A 22,872-nucleotide genomic window follows, 5' to 3' on the forward strand; every position below is an offset into this window, starting at 1 on the left:
AAGGGCCAGTTTTTGCAGCAGAGGGAGACTACCAGCAGGGTCTGTGTTACACTCTATTCTGCATCCCAAGAATCTGCATAAATCAGAAATCTGAGAACAGAGAAGACAGCAAAGTGAAACATTTTCTGTTTCAAACAGAATATGTTTGAAACCAGGAATTATTAGGAAGGAACTGAGAGCGTGATGGAAACAGACTACCAAGACCAGAGGTAAGGCAGAGGTGTGTAGGTAGCCATCAGGCTCTGCCTGCACCCTGGGCACTTCTGAGTCAAGAGTCAGAGCAAGGCAGAGTCTGAGAGCAGGCTCTAGCAGACAAAAGTCTAGGAGTTGAACCCAGCTCAACAGCCATCACTGTGATGGCTCCATGCACCCTGTGTTGGTCTCAAACCTGCATAAATGTTTGTTAGAAGAGAGGCAGGAGCTGCAGAAGTCAATATGTTATTTTAATGCTTTCCTGAGGCATGTGCTTAGATTAAGAGATTTGAAAGAAAAATGATAGAGGGTAAGAAACAGCAAAACTTCAAAGATGATAATGAAAACGGTTGGTTGACAACTTCATTTACATCCCCTCCATATCAGTTCTCACAGTGGAAGCTGAAAATACACAGAGCTGAACGCAAGAAAACAGGAGTTGGAGAACACTGCCTAGGAGGATATGATTCAGAAACACAGGGTACTTTGGGACTGGCAACACTTTCCCTCTTCCCTAGTCTGTTTCTGGGGCAGGTCATAGTTGTGGTTTTTAATCCCATGTTATACTGCAAGTAGACGCTTTGGGACATACTGTGTAGCAAAGCAAAGAGGTCTGAGGGAGTCTGCTAAAGATCTAATGCAAGTCTTTCTGTGGCTGTAATCCGCTTTCCACCCTAAACTGTACGCAAGCCCACAGGAGACAGCATCTGCTTTGATTTCCTTCATCCACTAATCTGAGGCAGAACAAGAGAGACACACTGATCGGAAGGAAAGGAGTAAGGAAAGCAATGGAAGGGGCAAGAACACACCCAACCCTGTACCTGATCAATGCAACACTAGCACTCACTTCAGAGAAACAGAAAACAGACTAAATAACTATCTTTATTCACCATCTTTTGTATTAAAAGAAAATAAATCTAAAATAGTATTTGGCACAAACCCATGCCAAGTCCCACATTAAACGCATACTTTCCTCAGCTATATATATTTACCTGATCAAATCTTTCTTACTCACTCCCGACCAGAGTGAGTCAATAAACTTGGGATAATGAAATAATTTAGATAATAGTTTTAATTAACAGAAAACAAACAATCCCACATTCATTTAGGGGGTCTGAAAAAGGAGGAAAAAAAAAAAAAGAAAGAGAACAAATGAAAATATGGATGAGGAACATTTTATTTCAGAGAGCTAGCAACTTCTTTCAGGAGTTTTGCACAGACTTTTTCCTACAGCGAAAGCGTATGTAGCGTATAACTAATCTGAATCCAGACCTGTACTTCTACAAAGCCAAGTCAATTTTGGCTCATTATCATCAAACTAAAAAAGGAGTGAAGGGATACATCATTTCTAATATTTTCCTGTTCTAAGGTATATATCTGATTTGGTACCTTAGAAGAATAATAATCTCATAACTGTAAAATAATGGGCTATGAACTGGCTATAGGAAAAGCATGGGAATTTTGATAGAGCAAAGTTTTTGCGAGTATACGGTGAGTTTTACTGGGACTACAGAACTACAGATTTTTAATTTTTTTAATTTTTTTTCTACCTGTTCTGGGCATCTGTATTTTTATTTCTCCAGCTCTGAGAGTGAATGGGAGTTGAAAGCAGCTCCACTGCAGGTTTTGCACTTTTGCACAGGCTGAGTACCAGCAGTACTACTCCTGTGTTTCCCACTAATACACATATATAAGAGGCATTTTTTTGTTTATTAGAAAACAATAAACAAAAAATATTAAAAGAACCCCGGAGAATAAATCCAGTTTCTAATGAAAGCTTTCATGACATGGCTTGTCCCACTCACCCATACATCCTCTGCTTTCTGATGTTCTCACTCCTTATTCATCTCTGGTAAGTACTGCCAGAAGATCCTACAGTGAGGTTATTTCTTTCAGCACTGCTTCCAGTGCAACTAGTTTCTTCTGCATAAAAGATAAGAACAAGTGTCTTTCATTTCTTTTTCATGGATTTCATGCCAGAAAGAAAGGCAGGACTATTTAGCAACACTATTTTTGTCATCATAAGCAGAAACAGAAGAGGTTTGAGCTACATCTCTACTACCAAGCTTGTCATGCACTCCAAAGCATGAGTTCTGCATCTCTGTGTGTCCCAAGCCACTCCTGAAATATAGCTTCTTTACTAAGGGCACCTGTATACCCCATAATTGACCCCAGTCTAGGTGTAGTTCATGTAAAGTCCTTTAATACACCACAAGATTAATTTAATCAAGCAAATCAGCTTCTTCCATCTTACTTGAATTTGGGAGGCTGCTCAAAAAAATACAAGACTAATTGACAACTTTCAGCAGTTTCTGCTTTACTAATAAAGACTTTGTCTATGACTGAAATTTCTCAGAGGCTGTCAAGACTTTTCAGATGGTCAGCAGAGCTCAGCCTGCAAGAGATCAGGAAATCATTCATAAATGGGATTATCATTTTTAATAAAACCATATAGAGGTTCCTACAGATAAAAGCAAGCCACCAAGCAAATCAGAAAACAAACAAACAAACAAAGACAAACAACAAATTACACCCAAATTTTTAAAGTTAACTATTTTGCCTACAATGTCCAGGATGACCATGGTTTTCTGTCTGTAACAGGTAGTCCTTAGATTGAGAACAACTGGGGTATCCTAAAAGAAAGCACTCGGTTGCCCAGGCTAACCCTATGGTATTTGCATGGCTAACTGTTCACTGCAGCTGACTTTAAGGTCTGAATAGAGAAAAAGATTTACTAAAACATGTTAGCAAAATGTAGTGCAACGTAAACAGAGAAAATTACTGAGATTTGCAAAATTAAGTGCAGGTTTTGACAAATCTAGTAAACTAGAGAAGATGTCGGAAAAACTGAAGAAGCAGAAGGAAAAGGCAGCTGCTGGAGTTTCAAACTACAGTCTTCCTTATCCTCATGCTGAGGGCTGGAGAAAGCATCACACAGCTCTGGCTCATATGGTCAGAAGAGTTTGCTTTTGCAATAGGCTTGTGGCCATATGTCAAGAAAAGCCAGAACTTTTGATCCTGTAAATCTCAATCCCATTGAGAACAAGGAGCAGCATAGCTCAGGCTGGGAAGGACATTTTAATCAAGGGCAACTTGTGACCGCAGGGCTCTGATGGACATGCAGCAGCAGATGAAAATTGGACAGCTGAAGCCAATAGCACTCCCTGCCTTCCTCCCCACCTGCCTAACAGATGTTGCTGCCCCCAAGGCAGGGATGTCTGATCCACTCATGAATCAACTCCTAACTCACACCGCTTTTCAGCTCCGCATTCTGAGTTAACGTGACATCAAAGTGGGTTTACCACCAGCGGGGTGGAGCAGACAGCTATGGGCAGTAACAGCTTTAGCTGTCTGATGCTAATTCACAGCCATGCTCCTAACAAAGCTGCTGGCCCTACTGAGTGGCCAGCTGTGCAAGAGAACCAGAATGGCAGTGGTCCCCTCTGGAAGCAAGCCCCAGCAGAGGAGGGCGTTTTGGCTTTCTCTGCTTAAGAACCAATTTGTGCCTAATCAGTAAATCTCTCCAGGCTCCGAAAAGGACAGTGATTTGGGAAAGAATTCACAGGGGCAGGGAGATTTAAACTCTACAGTGATGCTGAGCCCTTGCTTTAAGCACACACTTGACTCAAAACACATGTCCTTTTATGCTATAATTCAGTGTTATGGTGAGTTTTTAAGAAGAACAAGGAGAAATAATAAACTTAATATTTTATTATTATATTATTATATAATTATATAATAATATTATATATTATTATTATATATATAAATAATATATTAATATCTGTATCTACATATCAATTGAAGCCCAAAAACCATCTGAGCAGTACAGAAATCACAACCTACCCATTTATTTCAACAGCTGCGTGCTTAGCAGGAAAAGGCCTGACTTCCATATAATATCCCAGGCACTGTATCCGTGCTTAGCCCTAAAAGGAATATCTGAAGGCATTGTTTTGTTTTTAGCTATACCTATCTAAACCAAGGGCAAAGTAGTAACCCTGGAAAAAACAGCCATCCCAGAAAAAAGAAAGTTAATTTTTGGGGGGAAAAAAACCCAAACACAATAAGGATATGGAAGTTTGCGGAACTTAGAGGTACTGAAAACCTGAGCACATTGAACTCCAATCTCCTACTTAAAGAGTTCCTGATCTGTTTGCTTGGGGACACAATACTAAGGACAAGATTATTTATAACATGTAATAAAAGTGCAACTTTAGGTCCTTTTAAAAAGTTAGTGATATTGATCTTAGGTTCTTTATACAAGACAATATCTGTTACTTTCCTAAACATTTACTGAGTTGGAGCTAAATTTATTTTTTCATATAAAATGAAAGTGTGTCTGGCACAATTTACTTTTTTTTATAATGCTATATTAAATCAGTCCAGAGACATTGACAACAGAGCAGTAAATATTTAAGATTACATCTTCTTTCCTACAACATTATTCTTTTCCTTCTCTATCAGATCTACTGTCAAATAATTCAGTTCCTCCTTTTATTCTTACTCTTCAAATACTCTCAGCCTCTCTGCTACTCTAAGGTCATCAGATTTTACTGGATAGATGAGCAGACGTTGAAAGCCTGAGAGAGCACTTAGGTCATGATCCAGAGCTACTGGAGTCAAGATGAAACAGTGTTTTCTGGATCAGCTCAACATTAAGCTCCAGATATTTATTGCCACTTCTTGTGATCATATGCCTAAATCTTCTATAATATTACAATGAAGTGTTTATTGGAAAATGGCAAAAGTAAATGATTGAAAATATGTCCAGGTAGAAAACTTGATGTTCATAACCCTTCTCCTATCAAGGGATTCCTGAAAGAGCAAAACAAGTATTTCTTTTGATTTCTAGGGAAAAGATTCACAAAAGACTTCAAACAAATCTCAGGGAAGTGTAGGAAAGTAACACTGTCCAGGAGAGCTGGGATAATCCTGCAAGTATTATTCTGAACTGGAATTCCCAGCAGGTGAACAGCTACCTTGCAAGAAACACAGGTGACCATCAGGCAATCACACACTTCCTGTGGACAAAAAAAGCAAACCTCAATCAACCAGTTATGCTTATATACAATGATACAAGACAAATGCTAGCTACCATCCACAAACATTTCTCCAAAGAAAGCTTTTGCATTTGCATGTCTCTGAAAACGAGTTGGGTCAAGTGAGGGTTTTTATTGGTCAGTTGTTTTGTTGGTTATGGGCTCCTGCTGCTGTTTTGTTTCTCCTACATGACAGACTTGCCTTGTTTTAAACTGTGATGCAAACCACAGCACTCAGGCAAAACTCACCATTTCAGGGGTCTGCCTTTAGCCATAATTAGCTCACCTTTGTGCTCTGCACTTTCGAGGATGGCAGTTGCTATATATTACCACAGCTAGGAAAAAAAAATCAAAAAACAACAAAAGCATTCTTGAAGGGACACCAAAAAAGCTACAAGTTTGTCCACTGACATTTTCCTCCTGGATAACTCAGGCCAGGAGGTCAAAACAATGGCTGACTAACAAGACAGCCTGTAGGGAAAAGGTTACCATTAATAATGCAGCAGAAAAGCACTGTGTGCACAAGTAATGGTGGAAAAACATACCAAGAAGACCAGTAGGATACAGGGGTCAAGCATGAAATGACTACACACTAGTCAGAGAAGTGATTGTCCGAAAATGATGCAATGTTATTAGCTAAACATCCTTCCAGGTGGTCAGAAACTTATGCCCCCTATGCATTTCCTGCAGAAAATACAGACCTACTAACATTCTCACTTTATTATTAACACAAGTCAGTGTTTTGATGATCTTTCTAGGAGGCTTTCCTGAAGGACCCCTGATCTGTGCAGTCAAAACAGGCAACTCAAGAAAAAGAAAGAGAGAAAAAGAAGGAGAGAATGTGAATGATGCTGTTCTGCCAGATCTGGAGTAGAAGATTCCTTGCTCATGGCAATGACTGCACAAATGGTGGCAAGTCAGCCAGATGATGCCACCCAACTCACTGTCACCCCTAACAGTCTACACACTAATTCAATCTTTGGTCCAACAGATATTGATAATACCAAAAAGATTCATGAGGGATTTCTCAAGGAATCTAATGTCCATTAACCAAGTCAGCTTAGTAGCAGCTGAGAAAAGACTCCATATCCCACCATTCCCAGACCTGTGAAGAACTGAGTACTGTACAAAACACAGGCAATTTCATAGCAGCATTCATAAAAGCAATATCAGCACATAACAAATTTGCATTTAATTTGGATAAAGTCTGCACATCTTTTTCCTTTCTATGGACATCAGGATGCAAACCTTGTTAGTGGAAATCCAAAAGCTCCAACCATAAGCAGTACAGGCTGAGAAAATAAATACTCTTCTTCAGACATCATTGCACTTCAAATCAAAGGTGGGAGACTTGGAAGCTTACTATTTGAATGGTGTGGATTCTTGATTTAAAAAAAAAATTCCACTAGCAGCATTCTGACAGGAAAAAACACCTTCTTATAACACACATGTAATTTTAAGGTTTTAGGAATGCATAATGCTGGGTATTAGGGAATAGCAAACCTGTTCCATTTTCTTAAAGTTAAGTATTCTCCATCTCTTATCTTACAGTACTGTAAACCAGGAATAACTTAAGTGAATTCCTGTGAGTTACAGCAGTCGAAGTGGGAAGAGAATGCTCCATAAGCTATAAGTAGGCAGAGGAGTTTACATAATGGGTTTATAAGCAAAAGCCCTTCATATTTATACTCCATGACCAGTAAATGAATCTGTCCTACATAAAAAAGTGGGCCCACCTTACAACCCCTCGTATGAATAATAAACGCAAGATACAAGCGAGTGATTGATATGAAGGAATTACAGATAAATCACTAACAGTTTTCCTTGTATACAGGAGCTTTGGAAAGGGTTTTGCAGTTTATTAGTATGAAAACTGGTCTTCTGTACAAGATGGCATGTGTGTAAGAGTATGTAATTGTAGTGAGAAGACGAAGACAGTGTGTGAGTTGCATATTTAGTAATCTTTATTTTCAGAGTCTTTGCATTGTCTTTTGCCTGCTTAACACAATGTACTTGCAAAGAGGCTTTTAATCACTGTCTTCAGGTACAACACAATAAAAATTATTTCAGAGCTGCTTTTGGTGAGGTAGTAGGAAAACAAGCCTCAGCAAGACAGCTTTCCCTTCTGAGCTCTGTACAAGCGAGGGAAGTAACAAAAGTTTCAGTTTCCTAATACTCTTTCTAATTCTGATCCCAGTCTTGTGATTTCAGCCAGTCGTTATTGCAGGCTGTTGAAATAAAGACTTAATGGGACTATGAGTGAGGCTTACTAAAAACAGCTAAGAGTTACCTATTTCATCAAGAACAAATATATATGTTGTACATATATATATATATATATATATATATATCAGACAGGTCAGAAGCCTATCCTGTCTATAACTGATCGTATTTGGAAGAACAAACCAAGTTTTTTCATTGCAGCATGTCTGTGGAGTCAGTATAAAAGCTAGAGAGGAACTGATCACAGCTTTTAAAAAATAAACTGATTAGAAACAACTATACTTATTTTAAGGATAACACCACCTAAAAATTATAACAAATTCACATGAATCTGACAACATGCACAAATCAGTTAATTGTGTTGCTGGCTTGTCCCAGTTGACATAAAGAACAAACTTTCTTGCATTTCTAGTTACTTCTCTGAAACGTCAAACATTCTCCTCAGAAGCACAAGGACTACAGATATTGATGAGAAGAAATATTCACACTCCTATCGCAACTGATTCATTTCCAGAAAAATTAAACCATATCCTGAGACCTTTGGGACCTCCAACCATCTATATGCCTCGCTGGTTTTAAACATAGCCCTAAAAAACTATGTTAAGCCACAAAATCAAAATTATCTGGACTAAGTGTCCTCAGCCAGTGATGTTTACCCCTGAACTCCCTCTTTTGACAGTGAAATATCAAGGAGAAAAGATGAAGAAAAAGAGAGTGCCAGCCAAGGAACTAGACAACACTAATCCACCACCCTTCAAGGGGAAGGAATAGTTTTGCACAGAGCTGAGCCTTTTTTCTAATCATGTGGATATCTAATCTCTATATCAGAGACATACTAATGAGAACAAATGAAGCTACAAAGGCAATGAGTTTTGCTAGACTTTGAGTATATGAGCTCCAGCTACTCGGGGTTAAACATCCAAAGCAATGCTGAAGCCAAGGTGTGCTCAAGTAAAAGTGGTTTACCTGCGACTTAAACACTCCCTGAAAAGCATAGAGACACAGAGGCATCAGAGCATCCAAGTCACTGCAAACATGACAATCTGATTTTGGACTGGCACACACTTTTCATCCTTTATTTAACGAACCAGTGAATTCAACCTAGTGTTAAAGCGTACTATTCATGTCTCAAGTGTTTTGTTACACTGTCAGATTTTATTCACCCTGTCTGACAGAAAGTTTATCTGGGCATAAACAAGGAAATGATACAGTGCCAATTTGTGTGGCAATTCTAATGGGGCCAGATGTCTATTTCATCTTCTCATATAAGCTGATACCCTTCAAAAAGCAAGAAAAGGAGATGCAGAGAGAACAAGCCAGTGAATGAATACTGAAGCACCTGCCTTTAAAGAACCTGACCCAAGCAGAGAGTGGATAGGGTATGAAGAAGGCCTGCACTCCATCACAAGCACACACCTGTGAAGCCAGTGTGATACCTGTTCTGTACTGGCTTATTAGGGAGTTGTGGGAGTAATTGGGGAAGGATTTGGTTCAGAGGGCAGTAGCCACTAGGGCTCTTCAGGAAGGAGGAGGGCAGGCCAGGAACAGCTTCAGCTGCCATCATGACATGCATCTATATGAGAATTAAGTCTCCACCTGGACTAAAGTAAAAAGCTATCAGCATCAACTTCTCTAAAACTTCTGGCAGTGCCAGCATCAGCCGACGGTGCCTGGACAACCTGCACAGCCAGCAGTGCTGCAATTCTGCCAGCCCAGTCCTCCCTCCCCAACATGACAGCTCATTTCCTCTTCTCTGTCCACCAACAACCAAACTGAATCAAAACTGTTGTAAAATGATGGACATGATGAGAAGGGGACAACTAAATTGACAAACAAGATGAGTTCAAAGGAAACAAATGTCTGTTACAGAAAGAGTTATCTTCTCCCCATTTGTCAAAGGGGAGAAGATACTGCTCATTTTGCAGTCGTCGCATTTGGGACAAACAGGCACTGAAGAAAATCCAGCTCCGATCCTTTCCAGTCAACTCCTCCCTGTTCACACATTTCTGCTCAAGTTATACAAACTGGTATAGGAGGTAAGAGGGTCAGAAGAGACTGTAGTCATGGCCAGCATTATTTTACACAATAGCCAACCATGAATTAGCCAAGACTCCTGCAAACCTCATACCTTGTACTTCATCAAGAACTTTATTTAAAAGGGAATAAAGTAACTTTACACAAGCAACTGATAAAAGAGGCACAACAAGTTATTGGTCATATGACACCTCCTTCTGTTAAGGCGACTTCTAAATGAAATGTTGGTCTAAAACTGAGAGATCAGAACACCCAGCACACTGCTGAGCATCAAGTAATTCAAAATCTAAATGCATCTATATAATATCTGAGAGATTACCTTTCTTTATAACACATAAACAATTGGAGGATCAGTGTAATTATTTTGCAAGCACAGGCACTTTTCTCTCCTGCTGTAATCCACTAACCTGGAAGTACATCCAACCTGCAAAACAAACAGAGGAGATTAAATTGTTAGCTGTCACACACAAGATAAAAGGCAGAAGTCATTTCTGTGTCTCCAGTTGTACAGGCTGAACTCGGTTCCAGAACATAGGCAGCCTTGCCAATTCTAGGCATTATAAGTTCATCAGTCAGCCTTTACTCCTTCTGAAAAAAAAACCCTTCCTCAAATGCCTTTTAAAAACATCTTTCTCATGATGGATCCTTTGTCTTGTGGTGTCTGGACACTGAGGAGGAATTATGCTCTTATTTTCAGGCTTTTCCCTGCAGAACAGCTGAGCCAAGAGATCTAACACACACTCTCCTCTTTTTCTAATAAAAAATTAGGGTTTCTCCTCCAGAAGTCAGAGCTTCCAGAAAACTGCAAAGGTCCCTGATGAAATATTGTCACTAGTTAATAGCTCACGTACTTCTCTGACATCGTGGAGAGAAACCAGTGGTGAAACTAATTTTGACACAAAAAGTGTCATGATGAATGACATTTACAATAGGCATTCAATTATCTTGCAGTTTTATAAAATTTTTATATGAATCCACGATACAACTAAAACACAAGAAATTTATTTTTATATGTGACAGAAGTGGAGAATTGTGGAGAACAGCATCTTTAAGAGACTGCCATAAGCCAGTCAGAACCAGTCACAAGAGATTTTTGTAACAAAGCAGCTGTCTCTAAGTCAAGCATAAATTATTGGGCTCACTCTAAGCACAAAGGGTAAATCTCTGCAGCCTGAAATATCAGTTTTCTAAATACAAAAATACTGATTAATGGTCTCCATTAAGACTAGCTCAGGAGGTTCCAGCACTGAGGCAGTATTTCAGCAAAGTTGTCCGATTTATGTTTTTTTTAATTTAAGATAATTCTATAGCTCAAAAATTAACAGACAAGGAATTTTTAATTATCCTTAATTGAAACTAAAAGTACAGACCATCCCTGTCCATCTCCACTCACTAGAAGACTTCAGTCATCTGTAATCCCAACTCAGTCGCCTGTTTTGTGGCTATAGTCTACACTTGTAGGGTACCTTGAACTTTTGTACTTCTCTGAACCTGTATTTTGCACCTGAGCAAACCCAAAAGAATTTAGAAAATCTGGCCCCCACAAACACATAGGAAAGAAAGTTGTAGGACAAATTTGTAGGATTTCATTTGGGCCTAAGCCATTTATTATGCATTAAAAACCTTGTACATGTGCACAAAAAAGCATCACAAGCTGAGGTAGGTGTGTTTGAAAACTTTAATTTCACATTAAATTCTAGGGGAAATTATTTGTTTACCTACCTATTTAGATGATCTCGTTTCCTACAAAATTGGTGTTAAAAGATCCCTCGCCTTCTCCTCTGCTATCCTCTATTAGTGACAGTAGTACAGATAGACAACACGGCTTAAAAATGTAAATTACCATACAGAAACATGTCATGCCTCTGGCAAGTGGGATATACCTACATGTGCTATCCTATACCATCCTGGACTTCCATTACAGTCAATAGAAAGAAAACGTGCACAGGTCAGAAGGAACTGAAAAGTGGCTGGGGGAATCACATCACAAAAATACATGTTTCTCTCTTTTAAATCCACAGGGATTTTAGGGTGACTGCCTCTGATGCAGGTGTTGACCCCTGTCAGAGACACCTGAAGTCAGGTAAGATGAATCCCAGCACCTGCAAGCACTCCTCAAGCAGGGACCTCTTCTGACTGAGAGGAGGCATGGGTAAGCAGCTGAAGGAGAACCTTGCCAGAAGGTGTTGAAGCACAGAAGTCTCGGATTCCATCAATCTTAAATATACACATGGAGAATATGAAACAGAAGGAAAAACTTAGAATAAGAGTCTTACTGAGAGGTCCTAGCCTTGTCAGATACCATATGGCTCAGAAGATCTCTCCCATATTTTTCCACAAATGTTGTATCTTATTTACAGTCCGTTTGGATTTTGAACAGACATACTCTATTATTAATCAAATTTGTTTCACCTGTTCTCCAGCTAAAATATCTTTCTTCCATAAATCTATGTTTATTATTAATCTCCATTTTTCAATGCAAAGTCAGTCCAAACACATAATTGAAATTCCATTCCTCACTTTAAATGAAGGAAATGTTTCATGTGTATATATATTTATAATTTTTACTGGGATTTATACTAAACTGTGTCTACAGAAGATTCTCACATAACTAAATATTCAACTAGCAATCTGCAAGACATCTTAAGTGGCCTCTCTGAAAAAGAACTTGAAACTCAGAAGTGTATATAGTTCATAAACTGTTAGTAGCTACTAAACTGTTATGCAAACATCTGCAGGATAAGAACTTTTAAACTATAAAGAAAGAGACCAGTGATCCTATTCTCCTAGGGATTTCTTAAAAAAAAATAAAATTAAAAAAAAAATGAAACCCCCCCCAAAAAATCCACATATATAATTAGATAGTATTCAAGAATAACATATTATTCTAAGCTATTCAGAATCCAAGTTTCTAGGATAATACAGGAAACTTCACATTTGTATCAATCGCTACTACAGATTTTACTTGCTAATAATTTGCTATGAAGAAAAGGAAAGTAATTAAAGGCAACCATTAATACTGGGACAAAAGAGAAGAGGAGAAAATTTAACCAAAGATTAGTGTTCTGAATGAGCACTAAAAGTGGAAGAAGAAACTTTTCTTCTATTTTAATTTAATTAAAAATTTTTTGCTTTCTTCTTAAAAAAGTGAAAGAAAAGAAAACTACTTTGGAAATTTATTATTTTATCTAGTTATAATTAAAAGCCATCCAAAATCACAATGTAATATTTAGCAAATTGTTTTTCAGGTAGTGACTGTTCAGTTGGAGGTTTATCATACATAAAATTACCCCCCCACCCCCCTCCAAATTGACAATAGATTGCATTTTACTGACTTGTTTAGAGTAAATGATCAGTTATTAGTTCCAGCCCAGACTTTACCGTGACATCATTGTAAATTCCTGCAAGAAAAATATATATCCTTTTTTTTCTTGCTGAAAGCGCTATTCCCTGCCTTCGGACATCCATCTCTGGTTGCTGCTACTGCTGTTATATACTGGAATGGTCTTCACACAGTTAGTGCATGTATTAGCATTCACAGGTCTGGCAGAATTTTGACATGGGTAGGTATTTCCTATACCTTTCCTTCTTCATTATGAAAGATTTGTAATAAGTTTGTTCCCATACTATTAATTATGTGATCTAGAAATCCAAGGAGTATAATTATAGATTTGGGATAGTCCTAAATCACTCTTTAAAAGAAAATCTCTATTTTACAAGGCTACTCATGGGACAGTGCAGCTTCCTATTTCATGAAATGTCCGTCTCATTCTCATGCTCCAGGCTGTACCCCCTCACTGCATCACACATCCATTTTCTTCCTCCTGAAATGGGAGGACGTATGAGTCTAATCTTAGCACATTAAATCTTCCAGCTATTTTGTCTTCACCAGAACTTGCATCTATTTTCAGTCATTCAAAGAACATTTTCCCTAATGAAGGTACAGCTTTCTGGGAAATGAGACCCAAATTTGCCCATCACAACTGTCATTCACTTAGGTACTCAGCACATGCCATCACCTGAGACAAGTCCAGGTCATGAAGGAGAAGTACAGAGAGCAACCCGTGAGTGCCAATTAGTGTTCAGGTTCAAGCTGACTCAGCTTCAGTGGCAAGACACAATCCAAATTTTGTGTGTACCAGCAATTTTCTGCTTTCTTGTGTCTATGCTCTGGCTATTACCAAGCTTCACTATTAAGATATTTTTTCTTCCTTATGTCCAAATATAACTGCTGTTTCCTTAGGCTTCTGCCTTTTCTTCCTTTTTGTATTACAGGCTTACAGGCTAACGATCTGTCAAGTAATATTAAATTATTTGCCCTCCTAATTGCCTTTTTTCAAATAATAGATTGTGGAGTAAAGTGACTACCTTAGTAATTTTCATGAATATTTCAAAAGAAGAATGTATACATTAGAAATAAAAAGCTCAAACACGGAGAAAACTCTAGTCCTAGTTATTATTCACAGAAATATTTTATCCACAATATCAAAATATTTTACAAAAATTCTGTAGTATTTATTTTTTCATCCTCTTCCAGTATCAGTTACTCTGAATCCAAGGTCTCATTTTCAGGTTATGAGATAACTCCAAGGTTATCTCATTTTGAGATCAATCATTCCAAGTCTCCTGAAAATTTAATACTGCCATAATGTTGTATTTTAAAACAAACATATAAAACCCACACAATTGAACCTACTGACATATTTCCACATTTTAAAAATTCTTCCTGCATAACAACTTAAAAAAAATCCACAGACAACTGACCAGGTTACCAGTTTGAGATCAGTTCATAGAATCATAGGATGGTTTGGGTTGGAAGAGAAGTCCCTGCCAAGGGACGCCTCCTACAAGAGGGTTGCTCAAAGTCCCATCCAACCTGGCATTGAGCACTGCCAGGAATTGGCATTCAAAACTTCTTTGATCAACCTGTTCCAGTGCCTCACCACCCTCACAGCAAAGAATTTCGTCCTTATATCTAACCTAAATCTCCCCTGTTTAAATTTGAACCCATTACACCTTGTCCTATCACTACAGTCCCTGATGATGAGCCCCTCTTCAGTATCCTTGTAGGCCCCCTTCAGATATTGGAAGGCTGCTATGAGGTCTGCATGCAGCATGACACAGGGGCTACACAAGTAATTCAGAACTCAAACTTTCTAAAAGTTAAAGAGCTGATGAGGATCTCCCTTTATAGCAGGGAAAACACAGAAAGCAGATGTGTCAACGGGATGCACACATACAGGAAACAGGGTTTCCTACCTGTTTCCTCTAAATCCTGTAATTATTTTTTTTTAATGGATTTTTGCTTTATTTTCTTCAACTCCTTCTGGGCTTGACAACAAATCAGTTATACCAGCAGAGCACTCTGGTTGCCCTGAACCTCTGAACAGGCTGAAGGTGGAAAAAGACGAAAAAACACTGACTAAAGACCTCCTGGCAACTCAATAGAGACACATTGGAGGAAGCCAAATAGACCTCCTCTATTTCAGACCTTTCAGATTCACAAAACAAATTTGCTCTAACACTCCACTGAGAGCTTCATCCTTGTTTCACAAACATGCTGCAGTTTGACAAAAAAGAATTTATGGGGTTGGAGAACAGAAAAATGAAACCTTTCATCATCACAGGGCACTTGGAGAGGCAATGAGAAAATGATATAACATCAGCTATAACAAAGTTGTGGCATTAAAACCATTCACAACCGTATTCCTTCCTTTTTGCTTAGCCTTTATCTCCAAACTCATGTGCTTTATCAAGCTACCTCAGAGATAGCTTACAGAGAAGAAAAATCAACATTGTGTGACACTGCTGTGTCTTCTTATGACATTGCACCGGTACTATCAGATTATCTTTTGCCACTGTGGTCTCCAGTGGTGGTCATCTGTCACCTTTATGGGTTCAAGGACAAAATGGCTTGTTCATGTGTTTCTCCATCATCTCTTGTTTATGTTACTACGTTAGAGATGAAGTATCTTGTAATTAAGTTTTTGAGAAGTTATATGCAGTTACTGTTTTAACAGATGCAGATAATTTGTTAGTAATTAACTACTTTTTGAAAGGAAATTTAAAGTTAACTTAAAGTTATCTTTTTTAATGTGATGGTTATTTTAGCTTTCTCTTTTTTTTTTTTTTTCAGTAAAGGATTTAGGATACCTGCACTGACTTAAGGCCTAGCTGGTTATTTTGTGTTTTAATTTTCTGCCTATCTAAACATTAAGTACAGTTGAAGTTTTCTTAAGTTTTCTGTGTTTAATGTCAAACATTAAAAACTTAGACACACAATCTCCTTGCTGTGACCATCTAATGCCAGGTCAGGGTTTGTCATCTGCAAAGAAAGGGAATGCCTCTGTTGGCCTTTCATAAACATTTCATTTCCATGATTTTTTTCTTTTGTGGGTTTTTTTCTTTTTCTTTTTTTCCTGTTTTTTTTACATGCTTATAATCAAGAATATTTAGATCTGACTGTAGCTGCTAACAGCACTGTCAGCCTCATTACATATAGTTTGTGAGACGACAAGTCAACAATAAATATCCATTGCTACATGCTTGCATTCCCCATACAGGATTTTCTCAATCAAGCAAAGTGACCTACAGTCATACCTAATATCTTCAGCCTGAATCATGGCCTTATGGCTCTTCGATACTGAGTGAAACTGTAAGTGAAAAATAAGCTCATATTATTAGGCAATGCCTTGCTCACATGCTTAAATTCACATTTTCTAAGTGACTACATTAAAACCAAGGTAGACCTTAACATTAAGATTTAAAACGCTACTTATTAAACTGAGAAAAGCACCTCCCATTCTGCTGGAAACTCCAAGTCACAGGGAGGCCACAAAATCAGAAATGCCAAGGGGAAAGTAGGATCCCTGTCCATCTCGTCCAGCTCCCTTACTTCTGATTTCTTCATAGACCTTTTCCCTCCACACAAGCATTCTAGTCCACATTCTAGAGTTTTGGGGGATCACCCTCTTAGAACACATTTATTTTTAAGAAGGATAGAGTTTGAAAATACAGTTCTTCAAAACAGAGGCAGATACTGCACAAAGGCAATAGATAAAAATGATTTAAAACCTGGCTCCAGTCCATCCTCAGCAAACAGAGTTAGAATTTCAATAAGAATTAGAGTGGCTCCAGTAAAAATTTGAGGTTTTGTGTTATTTGTAAAATGAGATGCCCGTTATCCTTGGCCCTGTCATTAACAAAAGTCCAAGCAAAAATCAGTTCTCTTTTCCATCTCATTGTGGGAACAGGGGAGAAAACTTTCTGCATGGTTCATTATGTCTGACTGCAATTAACAGCAACACCTTCAGGAATTTCAAACAGCTCTGAGATGTCTGAGTACTTGCACAACAACCTGTGCCAAAGGAGACAAGCTGTGTTGCAAGGCCACTGGCCACTGAGCAGGGTCAAGATCTGGCTGAGCAGATCAGCCACCTTCTTATCAAAAGTGCTGGGCAGAGTGTCAGGTAATCATGAAAAGCAGTAGGCCATCACTCTCTGCCCCTATATTTTTTGCAACAGTTTTTCAAGTCACTCCATCTTTTCCCTGCAAGCCAAAGCCAGATGTAACACTGTTTTTACTGCCATGGAGAATAATAAAAGAGACTCCATTAGTCTTTAATTTAAGGTTTACGACACAGAAAATTTTAATGGGAGTTAAATTAACTATTGACATTTATCACAATAATTTGTTCTGCAGCCTCTGACCTGCAAGACAATAGCAGGATAATAAAGGCTTCATGGTATGACCGAACAGGGAGAAGAAATCGTCAGTTATCAGATATAAGTGAGCAGCCTGTCAAATGTGAGACCTTCTTGTTTTGCAGACAGAGGAAATCCAGTAGTGACTATTTTATCTTTGATATATACTCTCATACATGCAGTCACATCAATTTTCACACCCATTCATTTCACAAGTCTATACAAAATTAGGTCCTGAAAAGTCTTTTTAGAGGTAGAAAGCTAAATTGCTACTGACCATCATGGGATACAAAACAGCCAGCATGACATCCTCACGAGAAAAATGCTTTGAAAACTTAAAAGAGGATTTAAATATGCAAGATCAGCTTCAAAAATACTTCTGATATAAACCAACTATGTTTTAAAAAGTTTTAGACAGGGTAATATAAAGGATACCTGAGACAATAAGGGACAGAATCTTTTTTATTTAACTGTTTGTTCCAAGAACACTGCAAAAAAAACTGGAATATGGTGGATTTCCTTTCAAAATAATTTAAATATTTCAAATAATTTTTAACACCAGCTATTACTAACACATTACAGGTAGATCTATATTCCTCCAGTGTAATTTCACCGGATTTTACATCATGGGTAGGTAAATGTAGGGGGTTTTTATATGAATAAAAGCATAATACTACAGCATATACCTGCTAAAAGCCTTCATTCTGGAATTCTCTAATTAAAATGTTGGTATCATATCAACATGACAGAACTTGTGTAGCCCAGGAGCAAAAATATTCTAATAAATATTCTCCTCCTACCTTACAACCCCTGAGGCTTTGCATCCTTGCAGGAAGCCTCAACTATTAGCATGACTCTACACAGGTCTTTATGCCCAGATCCTTGCCTAAAACTGTTCTGTAAAAGTATGGCCCAATTGAAGCTATTAGTGCAAGCTGGCTTTAACATCACAGGGCAGGATAAGTATGGTATGTTAAGACAAGCATTAGCTGACTTTTTCACAATAACATTTTCCTAAACAATGGAAGCTAAACAGACAGATGTTAGCATTAAATACTGTGTTTAGGCACCAAGTGGTATTTATTTAAATATATTTTTTCCTAATTATACAATCATGTGGAGAGGGCAGAATGATGAAGCCAATCACAAAGGCCTTAATTGGACCAAATTCTACTGAATTTAAGAGAATTTCTTCCTTTTTAAGAACTCAAGGCTCAGATATTTCATCCTGCACCCAGCAGTTGATCATTATTTTTCCCTTGAAGCCTGATTAATTGCTCATATAATGTAACTTTTTTCCTGGCTTGTGTAACTGAACTCCTTTTCTTGTGTGTCTCGTCATTTTTTATTACCTAAATAAGCTATTGGCAACAGCGTCCTCCTGCCTCAGCAATTTCTATGGATTAAATAAATGTTGCATGAAAATTTGTTTCTTTATCTGGTTTAAATTCGTTGCCTTTTTATTTCAATATTCCTTTGTACTTTTGTTATGTGAAAAAGCTAAGCATTTGATTGAGCTTCTCCATACCAGTTCATATTTTATACACTCCTAACATGTTTTACTGTGTCCTCCTTCCTTAACTAGGTCAGGCAAGCCTTATAAAATACCTGTTTGCTTAGTAGCCCCTCTGCCTCTAATAATTCCCATTGCCTTCTGAATCACTTCTATTTCTGCCATATCCTTCTGCTGTAATGCAACTAATTCAAGGTTAGGAGAAAGATATGTTTCTGTTTAGATAACACAAATTAAATATTTACTGTGTTATTGTCTGATATATCCCACTACTTCACTTGCTCTGATTGCTACTGCAAAATCTGTCCGCCCCTACCGAACTGACCCTAGGTGCCTCATAACCCTATGTCATACTTCCAAAAGCCAACATTTTTTAGTGAATTCAATTGAGAGATGAAAACTTAACAACAAAACACTCCAGCTCAGACTGCTTTCTACAGCTCATGTTTTCTCACCCACAGAGAGCCCATGGCTCTGGCTGTGGTCCTTGTGCATCACCATACAAATACTGTCAAACACTTGACCCCAGAAGCACTGGAAACCCAGACACTGCCTAAGTAAGTGCTTCTACACATACATGTTCACAAGAATTAAGTTAAACAAGTATCCAGAAGCCTGAGGGTAGTAATTATTTCTATTCCACAATTTAGAACTACCCATTCCTATGCTCAGTATTTAGCATCAGACCTATTTGCATCACTTCCTGAGGTACTGGTTGTTTCTGTCATGTGGGTGCCCATTTCTCTTAACACAGAGGTTACCTTTTTTACACTAACAAGGCAAAAATGTTACCTGTGATTACAGCTTCTTTGCCATAAATTATTTATTGCTCTCAAAAGCCTGTTTGCTTTGGGGGTAGGGAGAAAGGGTTGTTTACCTTAATGAGGAAGCAGCCTATAACTGTGTTGGTAGTTTTCAACACATGATTTATATAAAAAAAAAACAAAATCCAATACCCTAACAGTATTGAAAAATGCAGAAGTATATACAGTTTTATTTAGGAGTGATTAATTTTGGGTTAGGATACTGCTTTCCCAAGGTGCTTGAATTTTTAATTATTTTTGATCCATATTTCACTTCCCAAAGCGTGGGTAGATAAATGCAGAAATACATATAGTGTGCTATGTTTAACTCCTCTGCTGCCCTCTACTAAACATGTTATGATAATACTATTCACATTCAGCCCTTAAACCACCACTGCCCTTAAACCTCGAGTTTCAGACACAGACTAAAGGGTCAGTAAGGCCTATCTCATATTGACCTCTAGCAGTGAGCCCAGCGCTAAACTCGAGGGTGGAAATGGTGTCAGCAGTAGCAGCTGCCCCCCCCCCCCCGCCTGTCCAGTGGATTCATGGCTGGTCTTTTCTGGTACATGTGGATTTGGAACTCCTTGACACTGTCCAGTTCTCAAAATGCCAGAAGATTTCCTAAGCAATATTATAATACAACTGTAACATATGGGTATGTACCTTACAATTTTAATTTTTTTTTTCTTTTTATTCCTTTTTAACTCCTCTCTTTAGGAGGGCATCTGGGGGATCTGAGAGGGGCTGGGGTTACTCTGATATTATTGCTCATCAATAACACAAAAGCGGTTAATCCATTGCTTTTCAGACACACCATCATACATCTTGGAGAACCCACAACTGGAGAGGGTCATTTGTTCATGATCTGATAACATCATTTACAAACCCAGGAAATTAGATACGGAGCGATCTGCCAAGGGAGATCACACTTAGCTCTGTTGTACTTAATACTCAGAGACCAAAATCCACATATTATTTTTGAGGGAACCTTCCATAGAAATAACAAGCTGAATATAACAAGGAAGAAAAGAGAAAAGGAAGGACAAAGTAATTGACCTCATTCATTCTTACCTCTCATGGCCCCTCTTCACATCTAGTTTTGTAAGGCATTTCAAATGTTTCAGTGAGAAATTCTTCTGAAATATCATAGACTAGATTATATTGGTAGTATGTGATGAAAAATGAAAGGTAGATACCTAAAGAGAAGAAAATGTAATTAGACACAGATGGCTGGCAGTTGTCTGAGGACTGAGGGCATTTATAATTGAGACAGTAGACAGCAAGAGAACATCTAAACCCCTCCATCAGGATAAGATGTGGATAGCTTACTGTACCAAAGAGACACTTTTCTGCTCTCCTACACCCTCACTTTGCTCAGGTTTCAGGGACAGGAAACCAAGGCACTTGGATTAGGAATGAGCAGTGGCACTCCCTGGCTAGACTGGCGATGCACATGGCCAAGAAAGAGAAAGGGATTTCAGAGTGCGCTGGAAATCCACCATTTATGGATTTTCACCCTCCTCCCTTAGATTACTTACAATTTTGTTTTAGCCTAAGGTACTTGGAGGGTACAGTTAGGTATGCCTCTGAGGCTATAAATCTCTTAACAGTAAAAGATGAACAATCCCATTAGAAGCAGCTCAGTGAGCAATGACCAGGATAAAGAGGAACCCAAGAAACAGTAAGCAGGTATATTTAGGGCTACTTTCTTTACAGAAAAAGAACCACACTGGAAAGCAGAATTTCTGGCCTTTTTCAAAAATCCAAAAGAAAGAGTGAAGCTAAACCATTAAAAAAGGAAATGGTAAAATTCTTAATTTTTGATTGTTTAATTAACTTGTATTGCTTTTATGCAGAACTTTTCCAATATCTGTTCTGGAAAAAAAAAGTTGTTGACCAAAAAAGAAAAAAACGAGCAAAAAAAACCCACAGAAGTCTTTTTGTGTTTCTTTACCTGCTGACTGTGGCTGGTTTTCTTTCATAAATATTCAAAATCCTTTAAAGTCCTCTTGTAGATCTAAGAGAGGAATTCTGGGGTTTGTGTGTGAAAAAAATAGATTTGGATACTCCTGAGAACAGAAGAAGCCTACCAGAAGTGCTGTCTATGGCAGCTGTCATCTTCTTTTTTGTTGCTGGAAAAGAAAAAAAAAAAAAAAAAAGACCTTTACCTTCCTTTACCTTTTGTGGAAATAAACATACATTTGCATCTAGAAACAACAGCTATCAAAGTGATGAAACCCAGCTTTCTGGGGCAAATTCACACTGCACTGAATCTCATACTTGTGAGACCCGCTTGGAGTGTTGTGTGCAGTTCTGGTGTCCTCAATGTAAAAAGGATGTGGAACTGTCGGAACAAGTCCAGAGAAGGGCCACGAGGATGATCAGGGGACTGGAGCACCTCCTGTATGAAAATAGGCTGAGAAAGTTGGGACTGTTCAGCCTGGAGAAGGGAAGGCTGCATGGAGACCTCATAGCAGCCTTCCAGTATCTGAAGGGGGCCTATAAGGATGCTGGGGAGGGACTCTTCATCAGGGGCTGTAGGGATAGGACAAGGGGTTAAAACTTAAACAGGGGAAATTTAGGTCAGATATAAGGAAGAAATTCTTTACTGTGAGGGTGGAGAGACACTGGAACACACTGCCCAAGGAAGCTGTGGGTGCCCATCCCTGGCAGTGTTCAAAGGCCAGGCTCAACAAGGCTTTGAGCAACATTCTTGTGGGAGCCAGTTTATGCCAATACTTGCAGTTTTTAATCAGTCCACTGTACAAACACAAACATTTAGGGCCAAACACTCTCAGCATAAGCAAAAAAGTTTAAAAAAAAACAGATGATGGAAAGGACAACCCCAACTCAGTGAGCCTGCAGGTAGCTACAACCAGGCAGGACATTTGTTTGAACAAACAATTGCAGTAATTTAAAAGATAAGATTTCATGTTGGCTGTCAGGAAGGTAATCTCATTTATACAGCAGGCACTCTCCAGATTGTTTTATTCACCATCAAGAAAAGGAAGTTCATACCCTGTCTCTGGGCCAGTTGCCATGTAAGAGGTGCTGGGCAAGATGATCAGAAACTCTAAGGCAAGATACACACATGGATAAAAAAGCAAAAATTAGAGAGAAAGCCAGCTTAGGAATCCAGAAGAAACAAAGTCCACTAAACTTCCTCTGATCCTTGAATATCACAAAAACATACCACCTAAAGAGATAAGATGATAGTCTTTTTCTTAACACAACCTTATGGAGGAGATAGCCTGATTTGCTGAATGACACAATGGAAATGAAGAGTCTTAGGTCCTCTACCTTTACAAACCCAAATCAATCAATGTTATAGCTCAAAGAGAATACAAATAGTAATAGT

The 22,872-nt window shown here is 38.4% G+C and overlaps 1 long non-coding RNA gene across 1 annotated transcript; it reads right to left on the bottom strand.

Moving 5' to 3' along the window:
* LOC134173331 (uncharacterized) lies at positions 1–21,375 on the bottom strand. The gene is made up of 5 exons (XR_009968209.1): positions 21,053–21,375; positions 20,586–20,710; positions 2,447–2,587; positions 1,998–2,115; positions 1–1,306 (listed from the first exon to the last, which is right to left on the bottom strand). It is a non-coding gene; the product is annotated as an uncharacterized LOC134173331 (long non-coding RNA).
* Positions 21,376–22,872: the final 1,497 nt, after the last annotated feature.

Source organism: Pezoporus occidentalis, unplaced genomic scaffold (assembly GCF_034315485.1).
Source record: "Pezoporus occidentalis ecotype Australia unplaced genomic scaffold, CSIRO_AGI_Poc_V1 ctg51, whole genome shotgun sequence".
NCBI lineage: Eukaryota > Metazoa > Chordata > Aves > Psittaciformes > Psittacidae > Pezoporus > Pezoporus occidentalis.